The sequence below is a fragment of the Gordionus sp. m RMFG-2023 genome, chromosome 2 (assembly GCF_954871325.1).
Source record: "Gordionus sp. m RMFG-2023 chromosome 2, tfGorSpeb1-WG-v2, whole genome shotgun sequence".
In the NCBI taxonomy this organism is placed as follows: domain Eukaryota; kingdom Metazoa; phylum Nematomorpha; class Gordioida; order Chordodea; family Parachordodidae; genus Gordionus; species Gordionus sp. m RMFG-2023.
The window spans coordinates 7,203,004-7,221,416 of record NC_088776.1 but is presented as its reverse complement, the minus strand read 5'-3'; positions in this window follow the sequence as shown (position 1 = coordinate 7,221,416).

Sequence of the window (18,413 nt, the reverse complement as noted above, 5' to 3'; positions counted from 1 at the left end):
TCGCCGGTATTTGGGCAACAGCAACAGAATGGAGTGAAGAATCTTTTGATTCGATTCCAGATACGTAAATGTCGTGTATCTGAGAGAGGGATAGGATGGGAATAAAAAGATGTTTCCTCTTGGGAGGAAGCGGATGAATCCTCTTGATACTTATCGATTGCCTTAATTATTATATCGATTAAAAACAATAATGAATTTTATTTGTAATTCTTTTGTATATATACATTTATATAATTATCCAATTTAACTTCTAATAATATGCAATTTGATTAACCTCTATAAAATAATATTAAATGTAGGAGTGTTATAATAATACAATATACAATTAACGACTTAAAATATATAACATAACCTTTGAAATATATACGATATTCAAATATAACATTAATTACTTCCTTTTCCTCCAGATAATCAGATCTAGGAATGTTGGGGTTACTGGATATCCTATTAAAATAGAATTTCTCAGCAGCCTTTGATGGATCCATTTTGCAGATTTCAGTATCCGACCTGCATTTTAAAATATTTGATGAAGATTTATTCTTATCATAAAATCGCACTCTGTTATTGAGTGCGAATTTTATTGCTATATTATCATTATTTTTATTATCTACAGACTCGTTACTATTATCACTACTATAATCCGAATTATCACGGGCTTTTAGGATCGACTTAGTAGGGAAATACTCCTTATAGCGTAATGTTTTGACATATTCGTTCATTATTATTATCAAATTTATTATAATGATTTTTGTAAAGATGATAATAAGAATATCAACAATCAAAAAATAGTAAAAAAAATATTTCAATCAAATTTTAAACATGATGATAAAAAAGAATATTAAAATTTTATTGAAAATAAGAAAATTAACGTGATGAATACTTATAACTTTGAACAAATATTAAAACAGCTTTTGTGTTATCTCTTATTTCTACTCAGCAAGGTTTAGGCATGTTACTCTGTTGATTCTGTTAATTTAGAGATAAATTTAAGATAGTCTATTTACGTTATCGTTATTCAGAACATGTGACAGTTATAAGAGCTAATCGTTTCATTATAAAATATATATTAATCATTCATTTTGCTGATAGTCATTAAAATAATAAATGATCTAATCTAGCATGTTGGCCATAGACCTGCCCAAAATGAGCGAGCTTGAATTATATAAAGGCCTACCCTTCATATAAACGATTTTTTTCTCAAGTATACCAAAAACCTTGTACCCAGATGAAACAATATAAGTGAGTGGAACTTACCCATACCGTTTTAGTAAATAATTTGATTTAGTAGAGAGAAAAGAAAGATGCGAAAAGATAAGATATAAAATAAGAGATGAAAAAAAAAGAAATAGAAATGCTGTTTAAAAATTTCAAATCAACTGTCTTTTATTAAATTAAATTTAATTAAATTAAAACTTTAGGGAATACTTTACCATTTTATAATTATCCAATTTCATGATGCTTAAATTTTATTTGGTACTAAAAAATTTAGAGGGTTATTCAGTAAGTAGTTATTATTTATTATATATTATAAATAAGGTAGTTTATTTATATTTTTAATCGATATTTGTATATTAACAATGAAATTACATAATTTATTTGATATATACTAATTTTTCAATTAAAAAATAATTTAATCTTTTTTTAAATCTATTAATCAAATTAGCAAAAGTTCAATAGGTGATGAGAATAGTAAGTGTTATTTTTTTTTGATTATCGCATAATTAATTTCGTAGACTGGACTTAGAAATGCGCAGGAGATGTTCTCTATAAGTAAATAGCAGTGTCATTAAAATAGTTTTTATCAGAGCATAATTGTAGCTAGGAATGCTTGGATAGATTCTAATATCGATTTTATATGTTGTGTCATATCATTTTCCAATTAAATAAATATTAAAAGAATGTTAAATTTATTTTAGAATTATTACAAATTATCGAATAGAGGATTTAATTATATTCTGCAATAGTGCTAGTAAAGTAAATTCCTTATGTATATAATACATAATATATTTGCTCTTAAGTCATTACATCGATTTTTGAACATAAAATTGAAATCAAATATACATGGTAGGGATACTACAACTTTAATTAGTTAACCTTAGATCATTGAATCTAAATAATATCTGTACTTAATATAAATTTAAATTAAATTTATATTAAGTAGAAACTACAAATAATCGTATACACTCATAATCAAGATTGATTCCCTTCTTAATAGTAACACTACGCTCAAATTATTTCAGAATAAATATGAATTATAAAATTTTCGAGTAACTCTTAGTTAGCTCATGTTGTTAAACTTCATTCAGAAGGGGATAAAATGATTAGAACATCATCATTACTGGGAGGTTATGGATAGCTTTAAGTCAGACAGTGGCGTAGCTAGGAATTTTCCTTAGAGGGGGTCCATACATAAATTTAGTAGACTATTCTCAATGACTTTATAATAATACTATCCAGAATAATTTCAATAGTAATATAATATCCTTCCACGAACATCAAAACCAGAAATATATAAATATTATTGGTATTTATTTGATATAAAGTCACCACTTATAAGTCTTTTGAACGTATATTCTAAAAATAAATTTTTGCTCTGGGAGGGGTCCAAACCCGAAAACCACCCCCGTAGCTACGCCACTGAAGTCAGAATTACATTTATTCATATCAATAATTACTGAGAAATATAGACTTTACAATGATCTGGGTAGTGTTGTTAATCGGCTTAGCCGAGTCGGCTCGAACAGAGCTCAACCAAATTTTGGGTCGTTTTTTTCGACTCCAACTCAAAGTATTGGTCGTTTTTTACGACTTCGACCCGAGTTCAAGCCGAAAAAAACGACTTCGACCCAAAATATGGGTCGTTTTTTTCGACTCCGACTCAAGTTCAAGCCGAAAAAAACGACCTCGACCCAAAATATGGGTCGTTTATTACGACTCCGACTCAAAATTTGGGTTGTATTTTTCGACTCAAACTTGAAGTTTGGGTCGTATTTTTCGACTCAAACTTGAAGTTTGGGTCGTATTTTTCGACTCAAACTTGAAGTTTAGATCGTATTTTTCGACTCCAACTCAAAGTTTGGGTCGTTTTTCTGACTCAGACTCAAACATCGGGTCGTTTCATTCAATCAGACCCAAAATATGGATCTATTTTTTAAAGACGACTTAAAGTTAGGGTTGCTTTTTTTCACCCCTAACCCAATATCTAGATCATTTTTTTCGACCAAAAGTCAAATAACATTTAGTATATATTAATATTATAGGCGGGAAAGTTACTTAAAGCTTCTTTAAATTATAATGCTCTGATTAACTATTCATCATAGTTATATTTTAAAATTTTTAAGTGAAGATGTACCATAGAAAAGTGAAATGCCATTTGTCATGATGGTTATTTTTGAACTTTTTTAAATGAAATAGATAAAAAATATATATTGTAGACATGTTAAATCAAAATTTCAGTGATGATGTACCATAGATAAGTGGTAATTGTCATAATCGCTATTTTTGAACTTTTTTGAGTTTTTTTAAAGCAAATTGCTAAAAATATATATTCTAAACATGTTAAATTAAAAATTCAGTGAGGATGTATCATAGATAGGTGACAATTGTCATAATCGCTATTTTTGAACTTTTCCAAATTTTTTTAAAGGAAATATCTAAAAATATATATTCTAAACATGTTAAATTAAAAATTCATTGGGGATGTATCATAGATAGGTGACAATTGTCATAATCGCTATTTTTGAACTTTTTCAAATTTTTTTAAAGGAAATAGCTAAAAATATATATTCTAAACATGTTAAATTAAAAATTCAGTGAGGATGTATCATAGATAGGTGACAATTGTCATAATCGCTATTTTTTAACTTTTTTGAGTTTTTTTAAAGCAAATTGCTAAAAATATATATTCTAAACATGTTAAATTAAAAATTCATGAAGATGTACCATAAAAATATGACAATTGTCATAATCGTTATCTTATAACTTTTTTAAGTTTTTTTGACATAATTGGGCTAAAATAAGTATTACTAACATGTTAAAATAAAATTTACAATATATATTTCTATCTATTTCATTTAAAAAAGTTCATAAATAACCATCATGACAAATGGCACTTTTCTATGGTACATCTTCATTTAAAAATTTAAAAATATAACTATGATGAATAGTTAATCAGAGCATTATAATTTAAAGAAGCTTTAAGTTACTTTCCCGCATATAATATTAATATATACTAAATGTTATTTGACTTTTGGTCGAAAAAAATAGTTCAAAAATAGCGATTATGACAATTGTCACCTATCTATGATACATCCTCACTGAATTTTTAATTTAACATGTTTAGAATATATATTTTTAGCTATTTCCTTTAAAAAAATTTGAAAAAGTTTAAAAATAGTGATTATGACAATTGTCACCTATCTATCATACATCCTCACTGAATTTTTAATTTAACATGTTTAGAATATTTTATTTTTAGATATTTCCTTTAAAAAAAATTGAAAAAGTTCAAAAATAGGGATTATGACAATTGTCACCTATCTATGATACATCCTCACTTAATTTTTAATTTAACATGTTTAGAATATATATTTTTAGCTATTTGCTTTAAAAAAATTGAAAATAGTTCAAAAATAACGATTATGACAATTGTCACCTATCTATGATACATCCTCACTGAATTTTTAATTTAACATGTTTAGAATATATATTTTTAGCTATTTCCTTTAAAAAAATTTGAAAAAGTTCAAAAATAGCGATTATGACAATTGTCACCTATCTATGATACATCCTCACTGAATTTTTAATTTAACATGTTTAGAATATATATTTTTAGATATTTCCTTTAAAAAAATTTGAAAAAGTTCAAAAATAGCGATTATGACAATTGTCACCTATCTATGATACATCCTCACTGAATTTTTAATTTAACATGTTTAGAATATATATTTTTAGATATTTCCTTTAAAAAAATTTGAAAAAGTTCAAAAATAGCGATTATGACAATTGTCACCTATCTATGATACATCCTCACTGAATTTTTGATTTAACATGTTTAGAATATATATTTTTAGCAATTTGCTTTAAAAAAACTCAAAAAAGTTCAAAAATAGCGATTATGACAATTACCACTTATCTATGGTACATCATCACTGAAATTTTGATTTAACATGTCTACAATATATATTTTTATCTATTTCATTTAAAAAAGTTCAAAAATAACCATCATGACAAATGGCACTTTTCTATGGTAATCTTCACTTAAAAATTTTAAAATATAACTATGATGAATAGTTAATCAAGCATTATAATTTAAAGAAGCTTTAAGTAACTTTCCCGCCTATAATATTAATATATACTAAATGTTATTTGACTTTTGGTCGAAAAAAATGATCTAGATATTGGGTTAGGGGTGAAAAAAAGCAACCCTAACTTTAAGTAGTCTTTAAAAAATAGATCCATATTTTGGGTCTGATTGAATGAAACGACCCGATGTTTGAGTCTGAGTCAGAAAAACGACCCAAACTTTGAGTTGGAGTCGAAAAATACGATCTAAACTTCAAGTTTGAGTCGAAAAATACGACCCAAATTTCAAGTTTGAGTCGAAAAATACAACCCAAATTTTGAGTCGGAGTCGTAAAAAACGACCCATATTTTGGGTCGAGGTCGTTTTTTTCGGCTTGGACTTGGGTCGGAGTCGAAAAAAAGTACCCATATTTTGGGTTGAAGTCGTTTTTTTCGGCTTGAACTCGGGTCGAAGTCGAAAAAAACGACCCAAACATTGAGTCGGAGTCGAATAAAACGACCCGAGCTTTGGGTCGGGGTCGCGACTCGCGGCGTTTTAACAACACTAGATCTGGGATTACTGCGAGCTGACTCACTTATTATTTTGAAATATTTTTAACCCACACATCTATTTATAATTTTTTTTAAAAAAAATTACCCATCCGCCTATTGTTTAAAATTATTTTATTAGCTGGTTTAGATCTTTATTTAGTAATTTTAATGCATTTTTAATTAAACATATATTATATTCAATATTATAAAGTAAAACCATAAAAAATTGAATTCTGTTATCTTCATTTCGCTTGAAAATTTTTTTATCCACCCCCGCCCCCATCCCCCACATACGTCTATTACTTAAAAAGTTTATACCTTCCCACATCCTGCCAAATGTTTAAAATATTTTAGAAAACCCGACCAATCCCGAAGTATGGGAGGGTTGGGTTTGCAGACTTCTAAGGTAAACCCTACAACCATATACCCTTTATTTTGCTTTCTTTCCAAATAATAATTTAAATACACCTCTTTCCCAGAATGCTTGCCCGCTTCGAAGCACATTCAAGAACCCCCTTCAAATCAGATCTCTATCTAGAATTCGCAAAGCGGCTACAGCTAAATCTCCTTCTGATTGCATTTCCTCTTTACTACCTAACCTTAATATGAGGCGGAATGACTTAAATCCCTATTTATTGGTTAAAAACACTATTAGCTTACTTGACAAAATACTCAAGAATTTCTTTAACTTAACAAATTAAAGATGGCGACTGCAACGCTTGTTCCCATCTCCAAGAGTTTAAGATTCCACAATTATTTATAACAAAAAAAGGTTCGCCTCTTGAGTCTAAAGTAAAACTGATTTAAAAGAAAATGGATTGTTTAAATTTTTAAGATGCTTTCAAATTGGTCTCTTCTTATGATTCACTAGCCACCAGGCAGATGAGATATACATAAAACTCTTTTTAAAACAATCTTCTTCCAATTCAATATTAATCACTTAACTTTATTCTCAATGTGCTTCCGATTTCATTTCAGACGAAATATAGAAGACAATCTAATCTTTCCACCAGGACCGTTATTACAGCCTTGCACGGCCTTGACGGGATCAGGCCCATGTTCCGCTATGGTAAAATTTCTTCATTGATCAGCTCACAAACTTTAATTAAAATCACAAAAATATAAATTTTGAATCTTATATTGTGTCCCCAGCTTTGTCTCCTATTGCCTTACAGAAGTCTAGTAAAGAAATGAGACCAATAACCATTGGTTCAACTTTCCGTAGCCTTGTGGTTAAAATAATATAATCCACTGAAAGCCTCTCACTTTCAACACCATTTTGATTGGGGATAGAATCATTGTCGAATGTAAACCGCTCATCATGTTATTCTTCTTCATATAGAGAGCATATGGAATACTTATCAAGATTGATTTCGCTAATGTTTTAACACCCTCTCTCGTAACTCATTCTTGCAATCAGCGAGGACATCATTCTCATGCTACACCAAATTTCAATTTTCTTTTTACCAATTTCCATCTATTTTCTAATTCATTTCTCAATAAATACTTTCAACCGAGAATATCAAACAAGGTGATCCACTAGGATACTTTTTATTTTGCCTGGCAATCAATAAAATAATTCAAACCATTAGTTCAAAATGCTCACTTTCACTTCACCTCTGTATTTAGATAACGGAATTATAAGTGGATTTCGATTGAAAATCAATAAAGGCGTAGACATTATCAAGGAAATAGGATGATCGGTTGGTCTCATATATCCTCTTATGAGGAGCTAATACATCTAGGTTCCACATTAGTCAAATATCTCGACATCAGTGTCTTCCTCCATACTACTCTAGATATGTTCCATAGGAGTGGTGATCTTCTTGAGTTGCTCCCTTGCCATACTTCCTCATTGAAAACATCTTTAATATTCCAAGTATCCATTATGCTCTGCGCTCAATATTTTTAAATTTCCAATTCTTCTCAGCATTTATGAAGAGGTAATTAAAGATACACCCGAAGATATCTTGAATCTTAAATTCTTTTTATTTAACTTGATTCGATCTCTGTAATATTTCAAAGTCCTCTGATAATTTAGAGTACGGGACCAGGAGGGGACGAGGGAAGTCATAAGATTTGGTGTGCTAATTATTTCAGGGCTAAGATTAGGTAGAACATTTTTAACCATGGTGAACTGAGGAGATTGAGGGCCTAAAATAAAATGTCACACAGGATTAGAAATAAATCAATTTAGAGCTTTCATTTATTTTTTCAAAAATTCAGAGTTAACCTCAAAATAGGAAATGAGAAAAAACCTGTTATCCACAAGCAATTCCGTCCTTTTACAGGTTCTTTATCGATTGTTGGAATAATATCTTTTAAGCCAATGATAAGATTGAAAACCTGACGAGATTGTTATGTGTACCTATTCAACAACCAATGCGATATCTTATATTCACAAATATCAATGTGGTAATAAATGTGGTTATATAAAATACCAGTCATTGTTTTACATAAAATGAAACTTTAATTTTGATAACAAAGGAGGGGTATTTTAAAATTAATAATTAATTATAACAAAAAAAAGGATAATTAAAGTTAGCCAATATAGTTGTAAGCAAAACAGTCTCAATAAAATATAAAACATGTAAGAATGACCCCAGGCGAGGCAAACTATGCTACCAGTGGCGTAGCTATGAATTTTTCTTAGAGGGGGTCCATACATATAAAAGCCTGAAGGGCTTCGCCTTCCAGACCCCCTTTAACGGGCCTTCGGCCCTTTTCCCCGGCCTTCGGCCGGGTTAATCTTACAAATCATAACTATATTTTTTAAATGCATCAATAATATGTTATTATAATTTAGTAGATTATTCTCAATGACTTTATAATAATACTATCCAGAATAATTTCAATAGTAATATAATACCCTTCCACAAACATCAAAACCGGAAAAATATAAATACTAATGGCATTTATTTAATATAAAGTCACTTTTAAGTCTTTTGAACGTATAATCTAGAAAATCGATTTAACTCTGGGAGGGGTCCAAACCCGAAAACCACCCCCGTAGCTACGCCACTGTATGCTACCTTGGTTGTCTCATCACTATTTCACTACAAAAATATGATTCGGAGGTGTTATATTAGCAGATTACGCAAAATGAGGGAAAATATAATATTTAAAAAAGTGTTGGTTTGACTATTAATTTATCATTTTTTTTCATATTCATAATTTTTAATATTTTGTTTTATTTATATTAATAATTGTTATGCAAATTAACTATAAATATATTCATTAATTGGTATTAATTCCACTTCACTGCGTAATTACATATACTAATTTATCTGACATGATTTTAACAGTATCAAGTCTAATAGACTTGGCATCTTTTAAAAATGAAACTAAAATAATATGTTTTGGTTACAGTGAATTGAAAACGATAACAATAGACAATTTTCACTTTTAACCGTTGAAATTGTTTAGTAATAATGTTAATAAGTATGCTTTTACAAAAAAACAAGTCAACCACCTTCTTATTGTCATTTATTACCCTCGTGATGATGTTTTTCTAAATATAGCTGTATTATATTTTATTAAAAGGAAATTCCTGCTTAAAGATGGCTAATTGATTTTAAAATGAAAATTCATATAAATTAGAAAAATTCAAAAAAAAGGATCAAGTATGTAATTGTCAGCATCACTGAGTTTCAGTCAATGTATTCATCATATCTAGCACGCTGGTCAATAGACAGTCCATAGTGAGTGAACGTGAATAATATGAAGGCACACTCTTCATATAAGTTAGCCGATTTTTTTTTCAAGGTTATTAACTAACCTTGTACCCAGTTGTAATTTAACAAAGTGAATGTAAACTTAACCTCACCTATATTTGTATTAGAGAGATTTAGTAATGAATATATAGAAGAAATAGGTAAGAAGGTAAAAGTGAGAACACTATTCTTTCCAAATACAAAGATTAATTAATTTTTTATTTTTATAGTAAGCATTAAAGCAAAATTAATATCTTATTTGTTGAATTTCTGTTAGGTATTATGAGTGTTTTAATCGTTATGTGTTGAATTATTTTGGTGTTGAAATTCTATTTAGGTATTGTATAATTATTAGCAAAAAAGACATTAATGGCTTAAATTAGGGTATCATAATTATATTTTAATTTTATTTTGTAATAGGAAAAAATTATTATAAGTTTCTTTAGTTTCTCATATTTAGTGCTACTCAACCGTTAAAATTAGGAACTAGAATTAGTTTATAAAACACTAAATCAGAGGACATATCAACTATTAGAAAACGGGAAAATTTCTTAAAATATTATTATTAATTGGATAACTCGTAGTCAAAAGATAATTAGAGATCTTTATTCAGTAAATTGTTTACCTGAACTCAGCAGTCATTTGTCACATGCTCATAGATTAGCCTCAGAATGGTCTTGTAAATATTCCGGTTCGTAAAGCTCTCTTTATGAATTCCCATGAAAGGCCCAACTCCACTAATGATCTTGTTATTCTGCCGAACTAGCTATTTTTATGGAAGGGCTTTAGGGCTGACTCCTCCGGGGGTATATTAACGAGTGCTTGATATATTAGGTTGCTTGGGAATTCGATATTCCTATATTCAATCATTCTATGTGGAGGGAGTATGTCACATCTGGTATAGAACTAGTTAGTTGTATTTAGAGGGCAAAAGTTCTGTTAACATATCTGAACATTTATTTATAAAAGTTTGTGTCTTTTAAGCTAATCACAAACAAATGAGGGTTTTTATTACGTCAAAGGATCTCAATCACTATCTATCACTCTCATTTCCTGTTAACTTCTTAAAATCGTCATTTTATGTTTTAGGTGAATTATATTTTTAAATTAAAATTTAACACTTATATTTATGGCATACAAAATTTTATATAGAAATATATAAAATAAAAATAAAATCTTAAGGTTTTAAGTACAAAGGTTAAAAAAAATTTTCGCAAAATTTAGTATTTTGATTTAAACTAAAATATAAAAAAAAATTTTTATAGATGCTGGCTGCAGCAGTATTTCAAATAAAATCCTTGTTATAATTTAAAATAAAGAATATATTTGTTAAGGTAATAAAAAAATTAATTAAAATTTTTCTATTTTTAAACAATTTCTTCATTGATTCAGCAATATTTGTTAAAATAATGTTATATTTTAGCAGAAAAAAGTTCATATTATAATAAAAATTAAAATATTTTCATTTAATAATTTTAATTATATAAGATATATTTTAATTAAAATTTGTTAATATTCGGTTGTTTAAAAAAAGATTATATAAACCTGTTTTTATAAATTATCCAACTTTTTTAAAATCACATTAACAAAAACGATCTGAAATGGCCAATCAAAATTTTCAATTGAATTTATTAATATTAACAATACTCATGTCTTCAATTATTCTAGTAGCTTTTACTCAAAAAAATAGTAAGTTTATTTATTAAACTAAAATAAAATACAATACACTAACATTTTATAAGAATATACATTGGAAGAGATTTTAATAAAATGTTAATAACCTTTAAAAATTACCGAGTAATATTTTGCCTCAAAAGGTAGCCCACAAACTCCTATGACTAAAATATGTTAAATTCTTTTCGTAATATTAGGGATTTATTATATATTTAAATTAAGGGTATTTTAAAATTGAATCTAAGGTAAATTAAAAGGCTTATCCATGTTGATTCTTAAACATAATGATTTTAAAAAACATTTATTATTTAAATAATGCATAATAATGAAGACTTGACCATTCATTATTGAATTTTAAGTTGCCCTTATGTTACTATTCAATGTTAAAACTATCTTTCATTTTTATGTGGAACAGTGAAGCCTCAAACTTTTTAAATTTTTCAGGTGATTCGAGCCCCCTGCGCTTTCCACCCTAGTGAAGATATAGCAGAGGCGTAGATAAGCATATAAAAATATAAATAGATAAAATTTTGCGTTTTCATATTTATTTTAATCTAAACAACATTTCTTTTTAATTAATAAATCCCCCTCCTTATTTTCCTATTTCTATAAAATCATTTCAGAAATATCTTTTTGTCTAACATTATATACGATAAAATGTTTATTTTTTATAATATAATAGTATTTTTTTTAAATATATTTCGTTTATTTATTTTTGTAATTAAACGGTTTCAATCTAAAAATAAAATACAAAACGATATCAAAATGAAATATATTTTATAAATAAACAAGCATGGGTATCACTAGCCTTTACAATCTCAAGGGGCTCAACTAAAAAAATACTGGGCTTTAACCCCCTCCCACTTACTTTCTATTTTGCAGGCCTTTGGCCCGCTTTTCCCCGGCTTTTAGCAGTGTTTTGCTTTAATATATTGTACTTTTTGGAATGAAATTTGCAAACCCTGAATTAATATTCAAAATTTATCTTTTATCATTTATTATGCTACCAGGGTTGGGCATTATATCGGATATTTGTATCTAAGATACAGTATCTTGTATCCAGTATCTAAGATACATATTATTTAAAAGTATTTGTATCTTTACCAACTTTGCATTCAAAAAGATACAGATACCTTAAAAAAAATTAATATTGGTTAATTTAAATAGTATTAAAATTTAAAATAGTCGTTATATAGCAATTTGCTAACAATAAGAACTACCATATTTGAATCGTTTTATATCCGTTTATTTTAAAATAATGGAAGAAGAAAATAGAATAATATGTTTATCTTCGTCTTCAGATGATTCTGCAACCGAAAATTATAACAATAAATTTAAACTAAGCATACTTAATGCCAAATTTTTTGAAGTACTTCAAGATAATCATAATAAAGAAATTCATCGTGACTTTGGTATTGACGAAAAAGTTATAGCAACTGTTACAGATAAAGGCTCTAACTTTAAGAAAGCTTTCAAGGAGTTTGGATATTCTATGGAAGCTGTAGAGAATGACTTTGACATCAATGATGATGAATGTATAGAATTCGAAATCATTGAAAGTATTATTTAATACTTCTTTAAAATTTATTATGATATTGTAAATTTAGTAAAAAATTTTATTCAAAAAATTATTTATTTGTTTATTTAAGGGTCTAAAGAAGCCTCAATAACATTGCCTCAACACATTCATTGTTTGTGCCATACGATAAGTCTAATTGTCACAACAGATGTCGAGAGAGCTATTAAGGATTCTCCTAACATAAATTCATCATCCTGCAATAGCTAAATGTACTAAGCTATGGAATGCAAATAATAGGCCTAAAACTGCAGAACTTATCAAAGCAGTTTTAGGAAAACAATTAGTTACACCTTGTTGCACTAGATGGAATAGTTTGTATGATAGTCTTCATAGTTTATTAAAATTTAGAGGCGTTCCTAAATTATGTCAAAAATTAGAATTTCCGAAATTAAGAGATATTGAAATTCAATATTTAGAAGAATATTGCAATATAATGGCCCCATTGGCTATAGCGATTGACAAAATGAGTGAAATCAACTGCTATTATGGAGAATCAGCTCCAATTTTAAATGTCGCTAAAAAAAAATACAAATTTAAGTCAAACCAATCTACAATTTTGCAAACCATTAGCTATTGCCATAGAAAATTATTTAAATAAAAGATTTAAAAATATATATTATTTTGATAATTTTAAAAGTGCATTTTTGGCAATTATTTCTTATCCCTATTTTTAAAATCGTACGATTGATGGTGAAAAAGAAAAAAAAATACCTTTAGGATTTGTTATTACATGAAGTTTTAATTGTTTTTAAAAAGATATTGAAATTAATACTTCAGCAATATCTTCAATTGATGAAGATGATGATTACTTTTGCCTTAAAAGTACCACATCCAATTCTAATTCAATAAATGATATTGAAATAGAGGTCCTGCATCTTATATCAGTTTTAAAAAATGAGGTATTATCACGATCTATGAAAGATGACAGCAGAGTATAAATATGTTAAATAGTTATAAATATATAAAAGAAATATTTATTAAATATAACACAATATTACCCTCCTCAGCCCCCGTTGAAAGATTATTTAGCTTTGCTAATATGGTTAATAGACCAAATTGTCAAAGATTGAACGATAAATCATTTGAAAAATTAATAATATTAAAAAATAATGCTGATATATGATGCTGATTTATTATTATTTACTAATTATATAATTATTAAATGGAATATAGCATTATCTTTTATAATAAATTTGTTATTTTCTACAATTTATTTTAAATATTTTTTTATAAATTTATATTATAGATAAGAAAATAAAGCTTTATACATTTTGATTTTGACTATTTAAAGTTTTTTTAAAAAGTATCTTGTATCTTAGATTTTTTTTTTAAATACAAGTATCTTGTATCTTATATCTTATTAAAAATTTTCTAAAGTATCTTGTATCTTAAATACAAAATTTTATAAAGTATCTGTATCCGAATACAATTTGCTGAAAATTTGCCCAACCCTGTATGCTACATACCAATACTAACATATAAATAATAAAAGTAAACCAATACTAGACATTTGGTAAGCTAAAGATAATATTTTTTATTATAAAATATTAATCTATTTATAGCAGTATTAAATATCCATGATTGCAGAATAGATATTTCAAATTGAAATTTCGAATATGAAAAAATTTTACAAGTAAAGAATTATAAAAGTGAAAAAAAGATATCCATTTTTTACTCAACGCCTTATTACAGTATATATTTGTGATTGCCAATATAAAAAAAATCTACAACAATAGAATTACAAAAGTAATAAAAAATGTTTATTTATTCCTACACTGACTGAATTAATAATGGTTTTAAAAAACAACACAAAGCTATAAAATTCTTATCAACGCTAGTGACAAATGGTCTATAACGCTCTTAACCATAATTCTTTACAATCCAAAAAAAAATTAAATATTAGTGTAAAAGTGTATTTCATTAAATGTACTATGTTGAACTACAACTCATTTCCAATATATCTCTATATATTTTGTTGTTACCACCAATCAGCCTTGCCATAGCTCCTCGTCAGATTCCATGTCTATATATAATTTTATTACTATTTTCTTTCCATTTTTGCCTACAATATATATATTTCTCGCATTCATAATTGGTCTTCTTTCTGCGTTATCCAAAAAATCTAAATAGAATTATTTTAAAAGTGTATTCCATTAAATGTACTTTGTTGAACTATAACTCCTTCTTTATCCAATATTCCTTTATATGGATTGTTGCTACCAAGAATCAGACTTCATAGTTTCCATATCAGATTACATTCTTATATCTAATTTTATCTTTAATCATACTAAAAAAGTTATTACTATCATAGTACATATGTCCAGATTCAAACTACTCATATAGCCTCTATTGTTTTACAAATAAAATATCATATATATACATAAATTAATTTACCTATTTTCTTTCTCTTACTTATTTGCTTCCATTATTTATATCTCTCTGAATTACAATTGATCTTGTTTTATTATCTAAAGCATAGTCTGAAATTGAAAAAATTACTTAGTTGAACTCCAACTCTTTCATTGTCTCCTTTTTTCTGTATAAAATATCATCAACATTGACTACAGTTCCAACATTAAAAACATTCATCCTCAAACTCAAGATCTCTTCTTTCTTTATTATCTAATAATAACTATAAAATAAATAAGCAAAAGATGTTTTAATTAAATATGCTAAGAGTTTTAATAATGATGTTTTACTGGTTTGGATCTTAGATATTTTCTTAGAAGGAGGCATAGTAAATTAAAAATAAAGATGAGTAATATAGTTGATTAATGATTTTGGACTCGGCTAAAACAAATCAAATTTTAACTTGGATTAAATTTATTTTCATCAATAAATAATTATATTTATTTAAATAGGATTGTAATATAATTTAAATAATATTAAATAAATTAGGCTTCAACTTTTAATGCTTGATTGATATTTAGACATTATGAGTGATATTGATATTCCATTTTTATCACATAATTTTTGAATTATTAACGTAGTGAAAATATTTATATGTACTAATCTAATAATTAAAATATCACTCATTTAGTAAAAAAAAAATTATTAATTATAAAGAGAAGTGAATAAATAGCGCATTTTGGTAAAATTTTCATATGAATTATATATTTATTTCACAGTTCAAATTCTAATCTGATATCTCAGTATCAATATCAGAAAAATAAAATTTAGCCAAATATTTATATTTATCTATAGTAATTTGAAGATTATTAAAAACTTCTCTTTATTTTGTCTTAAAAGCGATTATTTATTTATAATATTAATTTAATTGAAAGTTTATATAATATCAATAATTTAAGTATTAAAAAATTCTTCTTGACTTCTGCGCATTTTTATTCGCGTTTATTGTTTTAGTCATTAATTTTTTCTGTCTCTTATCTCTTTAGATCCAAGTTCCTTTTTAGCACCAACGTTATAATTTAGAGCAAAATATCAGGCCTATCCTAGGCATATGATGTTCAATCAGGGAGTTTAGGTCATTGAAAATATAAAGCTGAGATTATATCATAACTATAAATAATCGATAATTTAATTATTTTATACAATTCTTATTATAATATTATTGCAATTTATAATTTATAAGGAGTCGATATATTGTATATTAGAAATATTTACAATTAAAAAATTATTTTTGCTAAGATGTAATAAGATTAAATAGAGACATGAGAGTAATTAGTTAAAATTTGTTATGTATTATTTTCAAAAAGATTTGACCAAGAATTTTGAAAGTGAAATAACCTATAGAATGAATCAAGATATGGATCCATGCTCAGACTTTTACGAATTTGCTTGCGGTGGCTACAGGCAGAAAACTTTGATTCCAAATGGATATCCTAAATGGAATGATGTTATGCAGACTTTAGACTCAATTTATTCAACCATAAAAGATTTATTAGGTAACAAAAGTAAGAAAGGAAGGAAAGAATGGAAAAAAAGAGAAGGGAAAGAAAGAAGACGGAGTGTAGTATAGCAGAAGAAGTAAGGAGAAATATAATGGAAAATGAATGGATGGAAAGAGAGAAGAGGTTAGGAGAGGGATAAAAGAATTGAATATTATTGATATGAATAATTGCCTAAAAGAAAACTGTATTTTATTTTCTTTCAAATGTTTTGTAGAAAATTTATATATTTTTTAAAAAATGCCAGACTGGGATTAGCACTTTAAATATTAGTCATATCGTACTTTAAACATCATTTATATTCAAAATATGTGGAAATTTTTTCAAATTCAAAACATAAAATTTAGAAATTTTTTTCCATAAATAAATAGGTAGGTAGAGTAAGTGGTGTGTTAAAACAATATATGCTATTTTATTTTATAAAATAAATAATATTTCTACCAAGAATATCGATAAAAAATTAATATCATTCCCAGAAAGTAGAAAAAAATAGAAGAAGGTCGGGCTGAGAATCTAGATTTTTTTGGTAGATTCAATATGTAATACAATTTAATTATGTATAATAAATCAATAAATTATAAAAAAAATTACCACACATTTGTAAACTTCAAATAATTAATAATAAGGCTTTTTTTTAGAAACAACGTTTTAATCGAAATAGGGCATATTTAAGAGGGTATCCAGATATGGGGAAAGGGAGAGAATGAGGGGAATAATATAATATAATGAGAATAGTTTGATAAATATAAAAATAATTCAGATTTAATTTAATTTGTTATAATGTAATTAGAATAAGAAATTAATTATATTTTTATAATAATCATACTCATCCCTAGAATATAATTATTTTATATTTAGAATATATTAATTTAAGCCTAAGCAAATTATTTTTTTATTGATATAGAATAAAACCTAGCGATTATTATAATATTCATTTATTTTAAACTTAGCAAATCATTAATTCATTTTTGAAAAAATCTAGTAAAATACTTATTTAATCAATAGAGTTATATTTTAAATCATATCCCATAAATAAATAAAGAAAATCCACATACGAAATACGAAGGATTGGCCGAAAGACAAGCTAAGATCTATTTTGATTCTTGTTTAGATAAGACCAACATTAGAAAAAAATTGCAAGGAAAGCCTTTAAAGAAACTACTAGATATATACGGAGGCTGGGATTTGTATAACGTGTATAAAAAGCCTTCCCCTTTTATAGATGCCTCTTCCACAACAAAAAAAAGTATTTTTAATTTTTTTAAAATTTATTTAACCAATCATTCTTTTACTAAAAACTATATTTAAACTCTTTAAAATGAATAACTGTCACGATAAAAATTTTAAGGAATATATTTTTTGGGTCAAAAGTTTTAAAATATATTATGCACTTCAGGTTCTAATACACTAATCATTGCCATGGTTGGTCAAAGTACTGGCAATGAATGGGATAAAAATATGATTTAACAACATTTTCGATTAAATACCCGAGTCCATTTTTCAAAAATAAATTCGATTCGGGCTGGGTGGTCGTGTCTAATATCTATTAAAAGAATTCGGGCCTGGATTACATTTCTACATATCATATCAATAAAATTTTTTGAAATAAATTGATATATTTATATAATTCTTGCTTGAAACAAGGCTCCAATATTTTTTTATATATTTAAAAAAACATTAAAAAATTTGGGCAGGACCGGGCGG